Source organism: Bos indicus, chromosome 22 (assembly GCF_029378745.1).
Source record: "Bos indicus isolate NIAB-ARS_2022 breed Sahiwal x Tharparkar chromosome 22, NIAB-ARS_B.indTharparkar_mat_pri_1.0, whole genome shotgun sequence".
Taxonomy (NCBI): domain Eukaryota; kingdom Metazoa; phylum Chordata; class Mammalia; order Artiodactyla; family Bovidae; genus Bos; species Bos indicus.
In genome coordinates, this window is record NC_091781.1 from 54,623,597 (window position 1) to 54,639,600 (window position 16,004).

The 16,004-nt window shown below is 51.6% G+C and overlaps 1 protein-coding gene across 9 annotated transcripts in view; it reads right to left on the bottom strand.

The window, feature by feature from the left end:
- Positions 1-16,004, bottom strand: part of ATP2B2 (ATPase plasma membrane Ca2+ transporting 2) — a 378,716-nt gene that overhangs the window by 296,551 nt on the left and 66,161 nt on the right. For all 9 annotated transcript variants that reach the window (XM_070776843.1, XM_070776841.1, XM_070776840.1 and 6 more), the window contains exon 2: positions 621-665. The gene's annotated coding sequence lies outside the window, so the exon portion shown is untranslated. The remainder of the gene's footprint in view (positions 1-620; positions 666-16,004) is intronic.

Here is a 16,004-nt window from a genome sequence, read left to right on the forward strand (position 1 = left end):
TGAATGGACAGTCATGAAGCTCCAAGAAGGTCCTCTGTGGGCTTCCAGACCCTTGTTCTATTCCAGGCCCCATGGAGGCTGAGCCAAGGCCCTCCCCACAGGGCTCTCCCTTCTCAAGTCCCCAAGTCAATAATACCTCCTCAGTGTGGCTGACCTCAGTCACATAATAACTGGAAAATAATCTGATGGTGTTAAAAGATACTGAAGTGTGAATGACTGAAATGAGAGCTGTGTAACCCGCCCAGGAACATGGGTCTTTATCTCAAAAGGACATGGGCTAGCCCAAGTGCCCCTCTGTTTTAGAATGTCACGGCGAGGTAAAGCAGCAACACGCAGGCCCTGCAGGACATAAGGGAAAAGTCAGCCGCAGGAAATGTGTCCAAACCGCAGCTTCCTGTCTGCTTCTTGCTTCCTTTTCCTCCCCCGCTACCTGCAGGTCCACAGGGGTCGAGGAGTGAAGTGTTGGTGTCGGGAGGGGCCAGGGAGGCCGGGGGTGGCTGACTGTACAGACAGGTGGTTTGCAACCCAGGGGTTTCCTAAGCAGGGCCACTGTCGGCGCTGAAGTGTAAATGGGATGCAGAGTGCCCCAGGTGAACCAGGGGTCTCAGTCTCACACTCACCTGTCTCCTGGGCCGTCCTCAGTCCACCCTCCAGGTGCAGGAAGCCTACAAACAAAGACCAGAAAAGCCTGTCAGAGGGACCTGTGTTTCCTGGGCTCCAGACCGGTGGCCAGGGATCTGAATCTGACTGTTTGAAATTTAGTATTTGCTTAAATTTTCATATTTGAACTGATCCCAGTATTTAGAAACCGAGGATGGTAGATGTTAACGGTGAGTGCTCAGTCGCACCCGACTCTGCCACCCCAAGTCCAGTAGCCCAGGAAGTGCCTCTGTCCATGGGGTTTCCCAGGCACAAATAGTGGATCGGGTTGCCATTTCCTTCTCAAGGGGATCTTCCCGACCCAGGGATCGAACCCGCCTCCTCTGCATCTCTAGCAGATTGATTCTTGCAGGCAGATTCTTTACCCCTGAGCCACCGGGGAAGCCCAGGAGCTGAGGGACTGCACTATCTTTCCGACTGCTCCTGGGAGAGCTGCACTCTGGGCCACGTGTGGATAGGACAGAGATGGGCTGGGCCCGAGCAGGGCTGTCCTCTTGGTCCTGCCGGGCTTCCTACCCGATCTTTCCCTTCTCTGCTCCAGACACACAGACAGAGAATACCGGGGCAGGCGGTGGGGGCAGGGGGGAGATCCCAGGTCCATCCGTTGGAGTAATCAAGGGTGAGAAGACTGGATCAGATTCCAGGTGAAGTCGGGGTCCAGGGTCCTGCCGCCCCCTCCCCAGAATCCCTCTCTAGCGCCTCTGTTCTGCGGCTCTGGGGAGCTGCAGGAGGCAGGGTCTTGAGAGCTTCATAAAGGGCCTCTGGACAAAGCTGCGAGAAGTAGTGGTGCAGTTCCCTGGGGGGAGCAAAAGGCTCATCACTGACACCCCACATCTGGAAGCAGGTGGGGGGAAGAAATAGTTTCCAGACCCAGGCACAGAATGGGCTGCAAGGGAAGACCCCTGGTGGGAGCTCCCACCTGCGGGCAAGGCACACAGCCAGCCCAAGGGGACCCCCAGGGGACAGCTGGAAGACTAAACACTTCAACAGCTCCCTGCTCCTCAATCTAGGGCTTGCCAGGGCTCCCCACTGGCAGAGCCAACAGGAAGCTGGGGGGGAGGTGCTGAACGGATGCAGCCCTCTGGGTCCACTCCCAGCACAGGGCGGGGAGAAGGGCGGCCAGCGGGTCTCCAGGGGTGAATGGCAGCTGTCCAGCCCAGCGGCCCTGCCTCCTGCTCCCCTGCCCTGTTCACAAAGTGGATCCATACCTAAGCCAAGGCTGACCAGGTCCTTCAAGGTGTCAGAAGCTTGGTTCCATCCCAACAGCCATTAGCTGTCCCCAGTTTGTGCCAGAGCCTCTCTATTTTGCTCACCTGGCCTTGCCTGAATTTTCTGCCCCTCCTCTAGCTGCCTCCCTATCCCCTAGCACCTGGACCTCCGTCCACCAACAAGTTCAGGGCCCTGAGCTCCCATAGCCACCCCAACCTGTTCTCTTTCACTGGACACCATCGAATTCCCCTCCCTACAGAGCCAGGCTGTGCTCTTCCCGGAAAGACAGCCCAGCCCAGGGTTCCCAGAGATCGGGGCACAGAGCTGCAGGGGATCCACTGGCACGAGGCTGACACAGAGCTCCAACCCCCAAACCTCTTCTGGGAAAAACTTGAGCCTCACAAGGGGCAGCCACCTGCAGGCTTTCATGGAAGCCAGAGCAGCCAGAAGGGACCTGGGAGATCACCTGCTCTATTCAGAGGAAGAAACCGAGGCCAGGAGAGGCGGGAGGCTTGCCCTGGTCACACGGCCAGAAGGTGGCAGAGCCCGTGTCGTATTGTCCTGCCAGGCTGTCCCTGCCTCCCAGTCTGGGACACATGAGGGCCCTGCCGAGTCAGGAGACGGGTGTCAGGCTCAGTTTCCTCAATAACGATTTCACTAATGAACAGCAACATTAAGGGGTCCTGGTTCATCCTCTCCTCATCCCAAATCTGTGAGGCGGGTCCTGCAGTGGTGCTACAGAAGAGGGAGATGAGCTCCAGAGGAGTTATCTGCCGTGCCTTAGACCAGCACGGCAGGTGAGGTCTGTCGCCGGGGCAACAACACTGATGACAATAATATTAAAAAAGAGAGTTGCCAACTAGGATGTTTTTCCAAGCTGGCCCCTTATGGAGGGCTTCACACACATCATCCCAGGAAGTGTTCTGTTGGTGTTGGGAGTTTAACTTTTTCTAACTTTGGTTAGAATGTGGAGGGTATATACATTTCCAGCTTTACTGAGATATAATTGTTGTATAACATTATGTAAGTTTAAGATGCACATGGCATTAGATACACATTTATTGCAAAGCGATGATCGCTGTAGCAATAGCTAATACCTGCATCATGTCACACAATTACCATTTCTTTCTTCTGCTTGCTTAGCAACGTTCTAGCATACATATACCCCATAGTTTTAACTAGACAGGACTTGTTTTTGTTTAGCTGCTAAGTCATGTCCAACTCTTTGCAACTCCCATCGATTGTAGCCCACCAGGCTCCTCTGTCCATTGGATTTCCCAGGCTAGAATATTGGAGTTGGTTACCAATTCCTCTCCAGGGGATCTTTCCGACCCAGGGATTGAACCCACATCTCCTGCACTGCAGGTGGATTCTTTACCATTGAGCCACCTGGGAAGCCCCTAGCTATGGGTTGTTTACCTGGTTCCTGACTATTTAGTTCCACATACTCATTTTCTGAGCCTCTGTGGGCCTCTCCCTGACATTTAGCCCACGTGAGGCAGAAAGCAGAATCAGTGACCGGTCATGACGAGTGCCCTTCGGTGATGTTCTAGGGGCCTCCCCAGGCTGGGCTGGACCCACCTGCTCCCCACTCAAGGCCTCATGCACACGGTGGCCAGGGCCCAGGCCGGACTCATGAGCGGGCAGCCAGGACTGCCTCACGAGTGGTGCCCTGTCTTCTCCAACAGGGACTACGAGGATGAAAGACTGATGAGCAATCTGTCCTCGCTGGTGAACCTTTAATTACGGAAGAAAGGAGACCCCAGCCCCCGGCCCAGGCAGGCCTGCAGGGAGAGTGGCACTTGGGTATCACCAATGTTAACATTCTGTCCACACGGACACAGCTATAAACCCTGCATCCATGTTTTCTTGTCCATAAATAAAGGTGAAAGGGTAGGATGAGGGGTGACTGGTGGGAAAACCGCCAGACTCCCAGCCTAGGAAGTTCTGCAGAGACATGAGGATGAGTGAGACTAGGTGCACAGGCCTGGGGCAGGTCCGGGCACAGCGGCAGAGGGTGTGCAAGCCTGAAGGCCAACAACTGTCAGTCTATGACTCCTGCACTCTTACGGTTCAGGTGACCGCACCTCACATCCCAGATCCTCTTACAGTGAACCCGCAGAGACAGGGCTGAGCTTGGAGCATGGTGCTTGGGTGGGTGGGGGTGGTCCCAACCCCCAACCTCAGGTCACTGGCCCCAGAGAGCAGGGTGAATGTGGGAGTGTTGTTTAGTTGCTCAGTCGTGTCTGACTCCTTTGCAACCCCCATGGGCTACAGCCCACCAGGCTCCTCTGTCCATGGGATTTCCCAGGCAAGAATATTACAGTGGGTTGCCATTTCCTCCTCCAGGGGATCTTCCCAGAACAGGGATCAAACCCGTGTCTCCTGCACTGCAGGCGGATTCTTTACCACTTGGGAAGCCTGCCTGTGGGATTACTCACAACCCAATTTCATCCAATTTTACAAGCCAGGCCATAAAGAGAAGTGAAGGCCTGGGTTCAAATCTCTACTTCATCGCTTACTTGTCCATGTTCTCGAGCAAGTCACTTCTACCTCCCATGACTCAGTTCTCTCTTCCATAATATGGGAACAGAAATAGCCCCTGGAGAGAGCCATGATGGAGATAAAATGAGACAATCCAGGGGGAAATACGGAGGGCTGGCACACGTGTGCCTGGCACATGGTGAGTTCTTCATGAGCATTAACAATAACGAAGAAGAATGAACCAGTAGCTCTGCTCTCAAACTGCTTACGAACTAGTGGGGATCTCACACTGGCTAAGCACAAAACTCACAAGAAAGATGAAGGGTAGAACAACACTACAAAACATCCGGAATGAGAACTCAGGGTGGGGGCATCATTTTGATTTAGAGGCAGCAACCGGGGTGGGGGAGAGCTTCCTGGAAGAAGGGACCTAGAAAACACACTTCCAAGTGCGTCCATGTTTTTGTGAGCTCAGGGAGATTAGTATCTCCTCAGGTGAGAGGCCATCCCCATCCTGAAGTCCCTTTTCAGCAGATTGGGCATCGATGAGGTTCTAGTGTATACCTGGTTCTCAGTGATACCACTGTATGGTCAATAAAGTCACAAAGCGTTGGCATGCGGAGGCCTCAGACTTTCTAATACACATCCTGCCTCCTCCAGGAATCTCCCCAGGATTGCTTCAGCCCACGTGGATTTCACACTTTTCACAGGGCACCAGCAGCCAAAGCCCAAACCACATGCCCTAAACAGCTCGCAGACAGGGGAGAAGCCCTGGATTCTGGTCCCAGCTTGGCCCCCTACTCCCTGTGAGACGTTGCCCAAGAGCCAGGTCTTTCCAGTGGTCATGTACCAATGTGAGAGCTGAACTGCAAAGAAGGAAAGCGCCGAGGGACGGACGCTTTCTAACTGTGGTGTTAGAGAAGACTCTTGGGAGTCCCTTGGACTGCAAGGAGATCCAACCAGTCCATCCTAAAGGAAATCCTGAATATTCTTTGGAAGGACTGATGCTGAAGCTCCAATACTTTGGCCACCTGATGCAAAGAACTGACTCATCAGAAAAGACCCTGATGCTGGGAAAGATAAGGCAGGAGGAGAAGGGGGTGATAGAGGATGAGATGATTGAATGGCATCACTGACTCAGTGGACATGAGTTTGAGCAAGCTCCAGAAGATAGTGGAGGATAGAGGAGTCTGGTGTTCTATAGTCCATGGGGTTGCAGAGTTGGATACAACTTAGCGAGTGAACAACAGCCACTCTCTGGGCTGTCTGTGAAACTGGGCCTCAGTTTCCTTATCTGTGACCAAGGGGTTGGACTAGAGTATGATCCCCCTGAATAAACTCTAGGGAAGCACTGGCCTTTTGCGACGCTCCCTAGAACAGAGGACTGCGGTTCACACCTCAGCCCCTCCCACCCTTGTATATTTCACAAAGCGATGAACAAGTGAGGCTATGATAAGTACTGTAACCCAGAAACTGACTGACTTGGCTTTGCTTGACACAGCATTTACCAAACTAACCTGACTTTCAGACTTTTTTGAGGGAGCAGTGTCTATTTGCTGTTGTTTAGTCTCTGTGTTGTATCTGACTCTTCTGCGACCTCACGAACTGTAACCCGCCAGGCTCCTGTCCATGGGATTTCCCAGGAAAGAGTACTGGAGTGGGTTGCCATTTCCTTCTCCAGGGGATCTTCCAGATCCTGGGATTGAACCGAGGTCTCCTACATTGGCAGGTGGATTCTTTACCGCTGAGCCACCAGGGAAGCCCTTTCCTGATATAATGTTGGGTTATGTACCCGCTCAAACTGTACCCGTGGAGTTGATCCTATTTGAGCTGGAAGGAGGATGGGAATAGATGAAGTATAAATAGGACACTTTTCCAAGGGAGGAGAAGAAAAAGCAGAGTGATCATATCACCCACAAATCTAGACATTTTAGGGGCCCACAGCAGGCTACCCCCAAGTATGTCACAAGGGCATATTGATTATTTTGAATGTCTATTAACACCCACAAAACTAGCATTTCTCAGAACCCACTTTGGGAATGCTGGCCTCAAAGAGTTCTCAGGTACCCTCCTGCTCTGTCAATAAGGGGATTCAATGAGAGTCTGAGGTGTGAAATTTCACCCTCTGGGTAATTGCTCCAAAATGTCTTGGCTGCATTTCTGGCCAAGACGGGAGGGCGCCCTCCTCCAGCTCCCATGGCAGGTCCCGTGTCTGGGTCTCTGCCACAGCCAGTCTTGCCCTGCAACCATGGGTGTGTCTCTTCCAGCAGAGGACCACAAGCTCTTGAGAGAGTGACCACATCTGGACACCAATGTGCTCTGGGGCTTGACAAGCTCAGTGCCTGAAACACACAGTGTGTGTTCAATAAATACATTTGAGTACAGGGGTGATGTTTAAAATATTTTACAAGGGGTGTGTACCAAGAGGGACATGAGCTATAAATAACCTACAGGTGCTTGTCAGTCAAACACCAGCCTGCTGGAACGAACGAACGACTGAATGAATGATAAGGCCTGCATGAGAGAACATAATTATTAACTAGAGAGAAAAAAACACTTTCTAAGACAAAGCCCAGACTATTTTTTTTTTTTTAACATTTTTTCCCCTTCTGTGTTTTTCTGGCTTGGCTGTTCAGATCTGGGTGGTGGGGGCTGGGTGTTATGAAGATGACCCCTCCTCCAGAGCCCCAGGCAGGAGCCAAGTCCAGAGGAAAAAGTGGGCTTTCCTGTGTCTTCAACAGAGCTGGCAGCAGGTTCAGCATTTCAAATATCCTTCTGAAATCTGAATCCAAAACAGAGCATTTTTTCAAGTAAATAATACCCTTGAATTCCGTGGCTGCGGGAGGCACCATGGCCCTCCAGATTTCAGAGGTGAGGCAGCATAGGGAGCCGTTGGAGCACAGTGCACCCCAAACTTGGGTCTCCTGGCTCCCCCAGGCTGCCTGTCTTCCAGGGGTGAGAAGAGTGGGCACACTTCAGGCCTTAGAGTAGCTAAGAGACATTTTTCTCTGATCAGATCTGCTAATGCCACAGGGAGATTCAGGAAGGCTTCACCCTGGGGGTGGTCATGGGCTTTGGGAGCCCTGGGTCAAGGGAGGGCGGGGTTGGAGAAGATGGGGTGGAGGAGTCTGGTGGCCGCAGGTAAGATTAGAACGGGCCAGGGTCCTCTCTGTGACAGGCAGCACCTGACACCGCTGAGCTCGCGGATGGCACGGCTTCAGATTTCCATATTGGTTTCTCTCCTGCATCAGGATTTGAAGCAGATACCCGCTGGCTTGAGTTACAAAATCCGGCTCACGGCTTCCTGACCCTTGGCTTCTGGGAGGCTTGCAGAGGAGGTGTGAGTGGCTGGGGAGGGGCCAGGCCCGGGGCACATTCAGAGGGCACAGGAGAGAGAGGTCAGGGAAATACCTCTGTGAGGAGTGATGCTCACACCCACGGACCCTCCAGGGGTGACCCCTCTTCACCACCATCCTGTGCTACCCAGGCACACTGCAGGGAAACTAGTCTGTATATGGTCTCCGCGTAGTCCTGTCTCACCCCTAACACCTGCCCAACCTCCCTCTAAGCTCTTTCCTAACCAGACCTGCAGGCCTCCACCAGTGGGAAGCAATGTCCACCCCGAATCTAACCAGCAGTTTGCCTTCTTCTTCTTTTTTTTAAGTATCTTTATGGTTACTTTCTATTTATAACAGCTGTTACCACTTTTTCCCATTTATGATAGGCAATAAAGTTTCATTTGCCAGCATCAGGGTCTGTTCCAATGAGTCCCTGATGCTGGGAAAAATTGAGGGCATGGGGAGAAGGGGGCAACAGAGGATGAGATAGTTAGGTAGCATCGCTGACTCAACGGACATGAGTTTGAGCAAACTCCAGGAGATAGTAAAGGACAGGGAAGCCTGGCATGCTACAGTCCACGGGGTTGCAAAGAACTGGACATGACTTAGCAACTAAACAACAACAAGGTTTCATTTTGGATTTTTAACAAAGGGAGTTCGTTTGAATAAAAAGACAAACTAATTTTCAGGACAGGTGATCTCGTGTACAGGTGAGGAAGGGGCATTTGAATGACTGGAGTCTGGGCAACTTTCATCTAGTCCAACCTGCCCACATAACAGATGGAAACACTAAGTCCAGAGGGCAGGGGCCTTCCCCAGGCACACACAGCCAGTTAATAGCAAGGGCTGGGATGAAGAACTCAGGGTCTTTTTGTTGGGCCATCTCTTCTTTGTGCAGCCAGGCTGTGAAGATCTCCCTGAGTGTGGTCCTCGCCAGGGAGGGGAAATGTGCCCTCATAGACCTGTTGCCTCCAGGGTACTAGGGCCCTGAAGAGGCTGGACCTGAGCTGCATTCATCTCTCTACCCCACAGCCAGGCACAGAACTGGTGTTCAGTGAGAATGTGGTCAGAGGGATGGATGGTGGATGATGGGTGGATGCGTGGATGGGTAAAAAGTTCAGTGGGTGGCTGGATGGAATGGTTGAAGAGACAGAAAAGTGGATAGATGGGAGAGAAGGGGATGGATGGAGACATTAATGATTAATTCCGTGGCTGATGACTTACACTCTCCCTCCCCACTTCACCCATCCAACGGTATCCACTGTTAGAGAAATAGCAGAAATTTCTGTAAGACAAAGAAATTTATGGTGCAGTTTCAGATACCGTGACAGACTGGTAGAGACAACGACCCTTTCCCTGTCCCCATTTCACCAGTAAGACTTCAAGGCAAAAGTGAGTAACACTGCCCAGGGAGCCCAGAATCTCAAGTTCTCATTTTGTTTTAGTCTATGACCTTGGATGGATTTGGGCTTCTCTGGTGGCTCAGCTGGTAAAGAATTTGCCTGTAATGTGAGAGGCCTGGGTTTGATCCCTGGGTTGGGAAGATCTCCTGGAGAAGGGAAAGGCTACCCACTCCAGTATCAGAATCCTGGAGAAGTCCATGGACTCTATTGTCCATGGGGTCGCAGAGAGTCGGACAAGACTGAGCGACTTTCACTTTCACTTTGGATGAATTCACTCCCTTTGCTGGCCCTCTCTTTTTCCTGTGTAAAATGGGTGAGGAGTTATGAGTCAAGTGAGTCCTGCTATCTCAGCATCCTGTGACCCACCTCCCTCCCCCGCCCCGAGACCTATCAGAGGCCAAAGCCTTCCTGAGCATGACCAACACTGCGAGTAGGAACAGCATCCTTCAGTCAGACTTGGTTTTTCTTGGACATGAGCTATGCTCAGTCGCTCCGTTGTGTTGACTCTTTGTGACCCCATGGACTGCAGCACACCAGGCTCCTCTGTCCTCCACTATCTCTCTGAGTTTGCTCAAATTCATGTCCATTAAGCCAGTGATGCCATCCAGCCATCTCATTCTCTGCCACTCCATTCTCCTCTTGCCCTCAATCTTTCCCAGCATCCAGAGTCTTTTCCAACAAGTCAGTTCTTCGCATCAGGTGGCCAAAGTATTGGAGCTTCAGCATCAGTCCTTCCAGAAAACCTTCAGGGCTGATTTCATTTAGGACTGACCAGTATGATCTCCTTGCTCTCCAAGGGACTCTGGCTAATACGTAGGAAGTAGTGACTGTGAGGCCTGCTGGTATATCCCATCACCTTTCAATGTGACTTCTTAAGGCCCTGAAGCTCAGTCTCAGCCCCGTGGATAAAGGCAGGACCTCCCCAGAGTCTTCAGTGCAGGAGGACTACCCCGGGAAGGATGGCCGTGCGATCAAGTCATGCCATTTACAATGCCTATGTGCAGACTTTACAGTCTACAACCACCTTTCATAGCCTTTATCACATTTCATCCTCACAACTGCTGTCAAGCTGGGAGAACTCCAAGCCCAATCTCTTTCTTGACTCCCTTCTGAAGAATAAAAACTATCATAATGACAATAACTAGATAGACAGTTGATTCTTGTCATTAGTGGTGGTTATGTTCTATAAAATCTCTACAAATGCTGAATGAGTGAACAGTGAACCACTACTCCAGGGAGAAATACAGGATCAGGTTCCTGCAAGCTTAAGTTGACAACCTTTTCATCAACTGATCCACACACAACCTTGATTTATGTGTGTTTCTATATATGCATCTTATTAGTACCTCCTGTTGATTAATCAACATTGGACTCATAGCCCACAGCACTATAACTCACATCTGAACAAAGCCTGTCTGACATATGTATTTTCTCCATAAGACCGAGCACAGCCTTCCTGGCTTAAACACACACTGCGCTTGGGGGTCATTTAAACCAGCAAAATCACCAAGAGAAAGTGCAAAAGCGTGGAAAGCGTGGCCACAAGTAGACCACAAGGAAGCACACTGGTTGACATGTGACAGCTGAAACACAAAAGCAGAGTGGTACCCGCTGAGCTTCAGCTGGAAACTCGCACACTGGGGGACTCAAATTTTGACCACGCCTCACGTTTCTGCCAATGACTGCAAAAGCACCGCTGAGTACTGATTTTGGAGGTTACAAATCAAGTGTAGTCAGTAGACGAACTTCAAAAGTAACGTGGAGTCTGTGACGCGTGATATCCCGTGGCCCAGGCCCTTCAGGTGCTGGGGGCATGCAGCCTGCTCCCCCGGGACTGACCCTTCATTTGTGGAGCACGTGCGGCCTGCCAGGCATTGCACAGTCTCACCACCTAGCGATGGTTATTCTGAGAAGAGACGGTTAGTTTTGGCTGCAGGTGCAGAGGCCCACGGTGGGGACACGGCCCAGCATGGATGAAAACCATGGACGCTTCCCTCTGGGGCCCACCTGCGCCCCTAAGCTTCATCTACATGCCCTCATTCTAGAAACTGTTTCTACATCAGGTTTCTTAAAACCCTGTTCATTTCCACCTTCCTGCCAAGTAAGCAGTTCAGCTCACAAACTATATTAATCCCTGGCATAAATTCATTCAAACAAAATATTGCCAAGCAACACAAAGGCAGAAATCCTCTTATGACCTACATGGGTATCGATGCTGTGCATTGAGGAAGGGCTGAGCCTCTTAGCACTGACTGTCAACACACCCGAATCCCAGAGCAAAGAGTCCAAGCAGGGCTACAGGACAGGCCTGAGGGACACACCACACCCCCAGGACAGAATGCCACTTGCCGTGGCAGGAGGTGGGCACTGCTCTTTGTCTACTGGTTTCATAGGATCTGGGCTTCCCAACAAAAAAGTGTGAAAATAGGATTTCCCAGGTAGCGCAGTGGTATAGAATCTTGGGTCGGGAAGATCTCATGGAGATGGAAAAGGCGATCCACTCCAGTATTCTTGCCTAGCAAATCCCATGGACAGAGGAGCCTGGCGGGTTGCAGTCCATGTGCCTGCAAAGAGTCGGACACGACTGAAAGACTGAGCATAGAGTCATGCACTTCACAGGATCCTCATAGACGAAGGAGGGCAGTACTTAAGGGCTGGATACTTTTAGTGAAAACCAGCTTCATGATCCTGACTAATTAACTTCCTCGAATACAAATACTGCACTTAAGACTTTATAAAGCACATTCACATAGATGGCTGACTCCACTTCCCTCCAACTGAGAGGCAGGTGGTGATACTAGCCCAGTCTAGAGACGAGGAAAGCAAGGCTCAGGGGAGGGGAGTCACTTGCTTGATGTCACACATCTGGGCAGGAGGCAGAGCAGGGATTTGATCCTCTGTCTTTTGTCTCCTACATGCGTACTCAGTCATTAAGACATGTCTGACTCTTTGCGGCCCCATGGACTGTAGCCCGCCAAGCTCCTCTGTCCAGGGGATTTCCCAGGCAAGACTACAGGAGTGGATTGCATGGAATCTTCCCAACCCAAGGATAAAACCCACGTCCTCTGAGTTGGCAGGCAGGTTCTCTAACAATGAGCCACCTGGAGAAGGAATTTAGCCTCCGAAGGCAAGTCTTTCATCTGCTTCCACAGGTAGAGGAAGAACAGTTTCTTCCCCTGAGTTGGTCAATTGCAAGATGGAGATTGTGTCTCAGCAGTAACACAGCAGGAAAGGGGCAGCTGACAGTGGTGCACACAGACCCTACCCCGCATGGATCAGCTCTGCAGCCCAGCCCGCCACCCGTCAGCTGCGCATCCTGGAGCAGCTTACTTGCTCTGGTGTCTCAGTTGTCTCCCCTGGAAATCTTTAAAGAAGTACCTGCCTCAGAGACTGGTTCCAACCATTAAATGAGTCAATATTTGTAAAGTGCTTAGCCGAGAATTTACCACTTAGTAAATGCTATATAAATATTTGTTAAAATTCAACAAAATTAACCTAGGTATAAGTGAGAAGGGGAAAGTATTTGCCAGATCTGTTGTTGCCCCAGATTTTCTGTTTCTAATTCAGGCGAACTCCATGTTTATTTGTTGTGATTAACATTACTATCAATAGCCCAGTGAGAAGTCCATCTTTCCTACCTGTAGCAATTAGGTAGGCATGTGCGTGCTCGATTGCTCAGTCCCGTCCGACTCTTTGCAACCCTATGGACTGTAGCCCACAAGGTTCCTCTGTCCATGGGATTTCCCAGGCAAGAATACTGGAGAGGGTTGCCATTTCCTTCTCCAGGGGATCTGCCTGACCCAGGGTTCAAACCCATGCCTCCTGCATCTCCCACATTCCAGGCGGATTCTTTCCAACCAAGCCACCAAGGAAGCCCTAGGTAGGCACGGAGTTACTCTATAACTCTGTGTGTAAATACTATTTACCCGTTTTACAGAGGAGGACTCCTGAGCTCACTGAGGTGACGGGACTTGTTCGAGGACACATAACTGGTAAGTGGCAAAGCCAGGATTCAAATACAGCACACAGACCTCTGACTCGCATCTCATCGGTGATGCCCAAGCTCCTGCTAATGGAGACAGGCTACTGGAGGCCCGGGCTTGGGGAGAGAAGGTCGCTGCCAGGGGGCTGCTGTGGACACGGTGTGACAGACCACGCAGAGTGGCCTCTACTCCTGCCCCCCACAGGAGAATTTTGGACTTCATGTACCCCATGAAAAACAGGCTCTGTCTCCTTAAAGAAGAGTACAGGCCCCCTCTATTCTGGCAAGAAGGAGTCAAAGTGGCTCCATGTGAAATACAACTTCAGGATTAAAACTGCAGAACACTCTTTGGAAGGTACTAGAAGATTTAACATGGCTTGCTGTCTATTTCCCAATTTGCTTCTTACAGAAGTTTCAGGAAGGCCATATTTCTCACCCTAAGTGGTTTGTGCCCAAAGCTAAAACATCGTACCACATCCAGTAGAGAGAAGGGACCCTGAAGTTAATGTGAAGCAGGCCCATGAGGTCTCCCACTTGGATCAGGAGACTTGGGTTCAAGACCTGGCTCAGCCACTATCTTGCCGTGTAACCTCAGGAAAGTCCTTTCCTTCTCCGTGCCACATGAGCAGGGTTGTTGTCCAGTATCTCAGTTGCGTCCCACTCTGCGACCTCATGCACTGCAGCACACCAGGGTTCCCTGTCCTTCGCTATCTCCCAGTTTGCTCAAACTCACGTCCATCGTGTCAGCGATGCCATCCAACCACCACTGAGCAGTGGGGCAGTGGCCAAAGGCTGCAACCAGTCCGAAGACGACTTTTTGTCGTTGGCGCAGAGACAGTTTTAAAAATTAGCAAACTTAGGGCTTCCCTGGTGGTCCAGTGGTTGAGAATCCGTCTCGCAATGCAGGGGATATGGGTTCAATCCGTAATCCGGGAAGATCTCACCTGCCGCAGGGCAACTCAGCCCACGCACTACAACTACCGAGCCGAGCTTCAGAGCCCGTGCTCCGAAACAAGAGAAGTCACTGCCCTGAGAAGCCCGCAGACCGCAACTAGAGAGTAGGCCCTGCTCGCCGCAACTAGGGAACACCCACAGGCAGCAGTGAAAACCCAGTGCAGCCAAAAGATAGATAAATAAAGAAATAAATATTTTAATTAGGAAACTTACATATAAGAGTGCAGATTTCTGGATTTTCTTAAAATCGGGAATACCTGGCTCCTGGATCTCAGCCTCCCACAATGAGACCTAAGTTCCCTTACAGACACCGCAGTCCCCAGCGCTCCTCACTGTTTCGCCCCTCCCCTCCCTCACCTTCACACAGCCTGGCACCGGTCTTGCCCTGGGGACATTTGAGTTTGCCATCCATGGGGTCAGCATCCTCTGTGCACCCTGTAAGCACTAACATTTCCTGGCTTCAGTGGCATTCCCCCACCTTAGCTGTCATTATTCTGAGGCCCCATGGGAAGAGGGACCCCACCTCCTCACCCTGGTTACCCCAAGACCCAGGACATGGCAGGTGCATCCCAACGTTTCTGATGACTTCTGAGACAGAGGCGACTATGGAAAGAGTCCTGCATGAGCCAGGGGGCCTGGCCTCGAGCTCTGCCCTGCCACAGAGGGACATCTGACTCAGAAGAATCCCTGTCTGTCTCCTGGGCTTCTCTTTTCACCTCTTAAGAGGGCGGGCCAGCTCTGCCAGGCCCCTTGTAGGTGGCTCAGGTGAGAAGGTCCTCCAAAGGTCTGGCCTCTGAGGTCCTGGCTTGGTGCCCCCAGGGTCACTAGGCACTTGCTCTGTGACAGTCCAGTGGACCTGCTGCCGCTGCTCCCCCGACCGGCTCTCCTGTGCCCCCCTCCCCATGTTGGCTGGCCCGAGGGGCTCAGCACTGCCCCAGAGCCTGGCCTTGCTGGGGGCTGTGGGCTCCTGGGGAAATACGGGCACTCCAATGCAGGGAACAATGTCTTTGTATGACTACTGACTGGGTTCCCAGAGACTCGGGCTAAGTCAGGGCTCCTTTGAAATGAAAATGATAAAAGACAAGGATGTGCCGAGGCAGGGTAGGACCCGCGGCCCCAGGCCATATGGCACCTGGTTCCTTCCTGACTCAGGAGACCTTCCACTATCAGGTACGTATTACTTTAGTACTCTCAGTTATATATTCTGTTGTTTAGTTGCTAAGTTGTATCTGACTCTTTGTGACCTCGTGGACTGTAGCCTGCCAGGCTCCTCTGTCCATGGGATTTCCCAGGCAAGAATACTGGAGTGGGTTGCCATACCCTAGGGCATCTTCCTGATCCAGGAATCAGACCCTCTGCTTCTGCATCTCCTGCATTGGCAAGCGGGTTCTTTACCACTGAGCTATCAGGGAAGCCCCATATATTCTGTTACCTGCAATCAAAATGCTCCTTCTTGATGCTCAAGGCAAATGAGGCCATGTGCCTGAATTATGGCCAACTCCCCGTTGCCTGGTGGTGGTGGCTACGTGTGAGACCCTGGTTTCCGCAGTTTTAGTGTCTGCCACAGCACCATATCCCAAGGTGACCTCGTTGGGCTCTCGCCCAACTTAGCCTGGGAGACATTACCAGCCTCCCCCCAACCCCACTCAAGAAGTGCCCTTTCCATGGCTTATCACAGATGCACAAAGCTAGTCCCCAACCCCAACCAACAGAACAATCTCTCTAATGTGAAATAGACCCAGGACCTTCTCTTTGTGGCCTTGAGGAAACATATCTTTTTGGGGCACAGTGACATTAAAAAAAGACAGAGCACATCCCTTTGGGAGCCTCCAATCATGGGTTTTGAAGGCTGAGAGAGTCCAGCCCAGGCCATTTGGGTCATCCTCCTGCCTCCAGAGGGATGGCCTGTCGCCTCCAAGGAAGAGAAGCATAGGACTGCCTTATGCACCGTGACCCCATGTCTGGCCAGCCTGG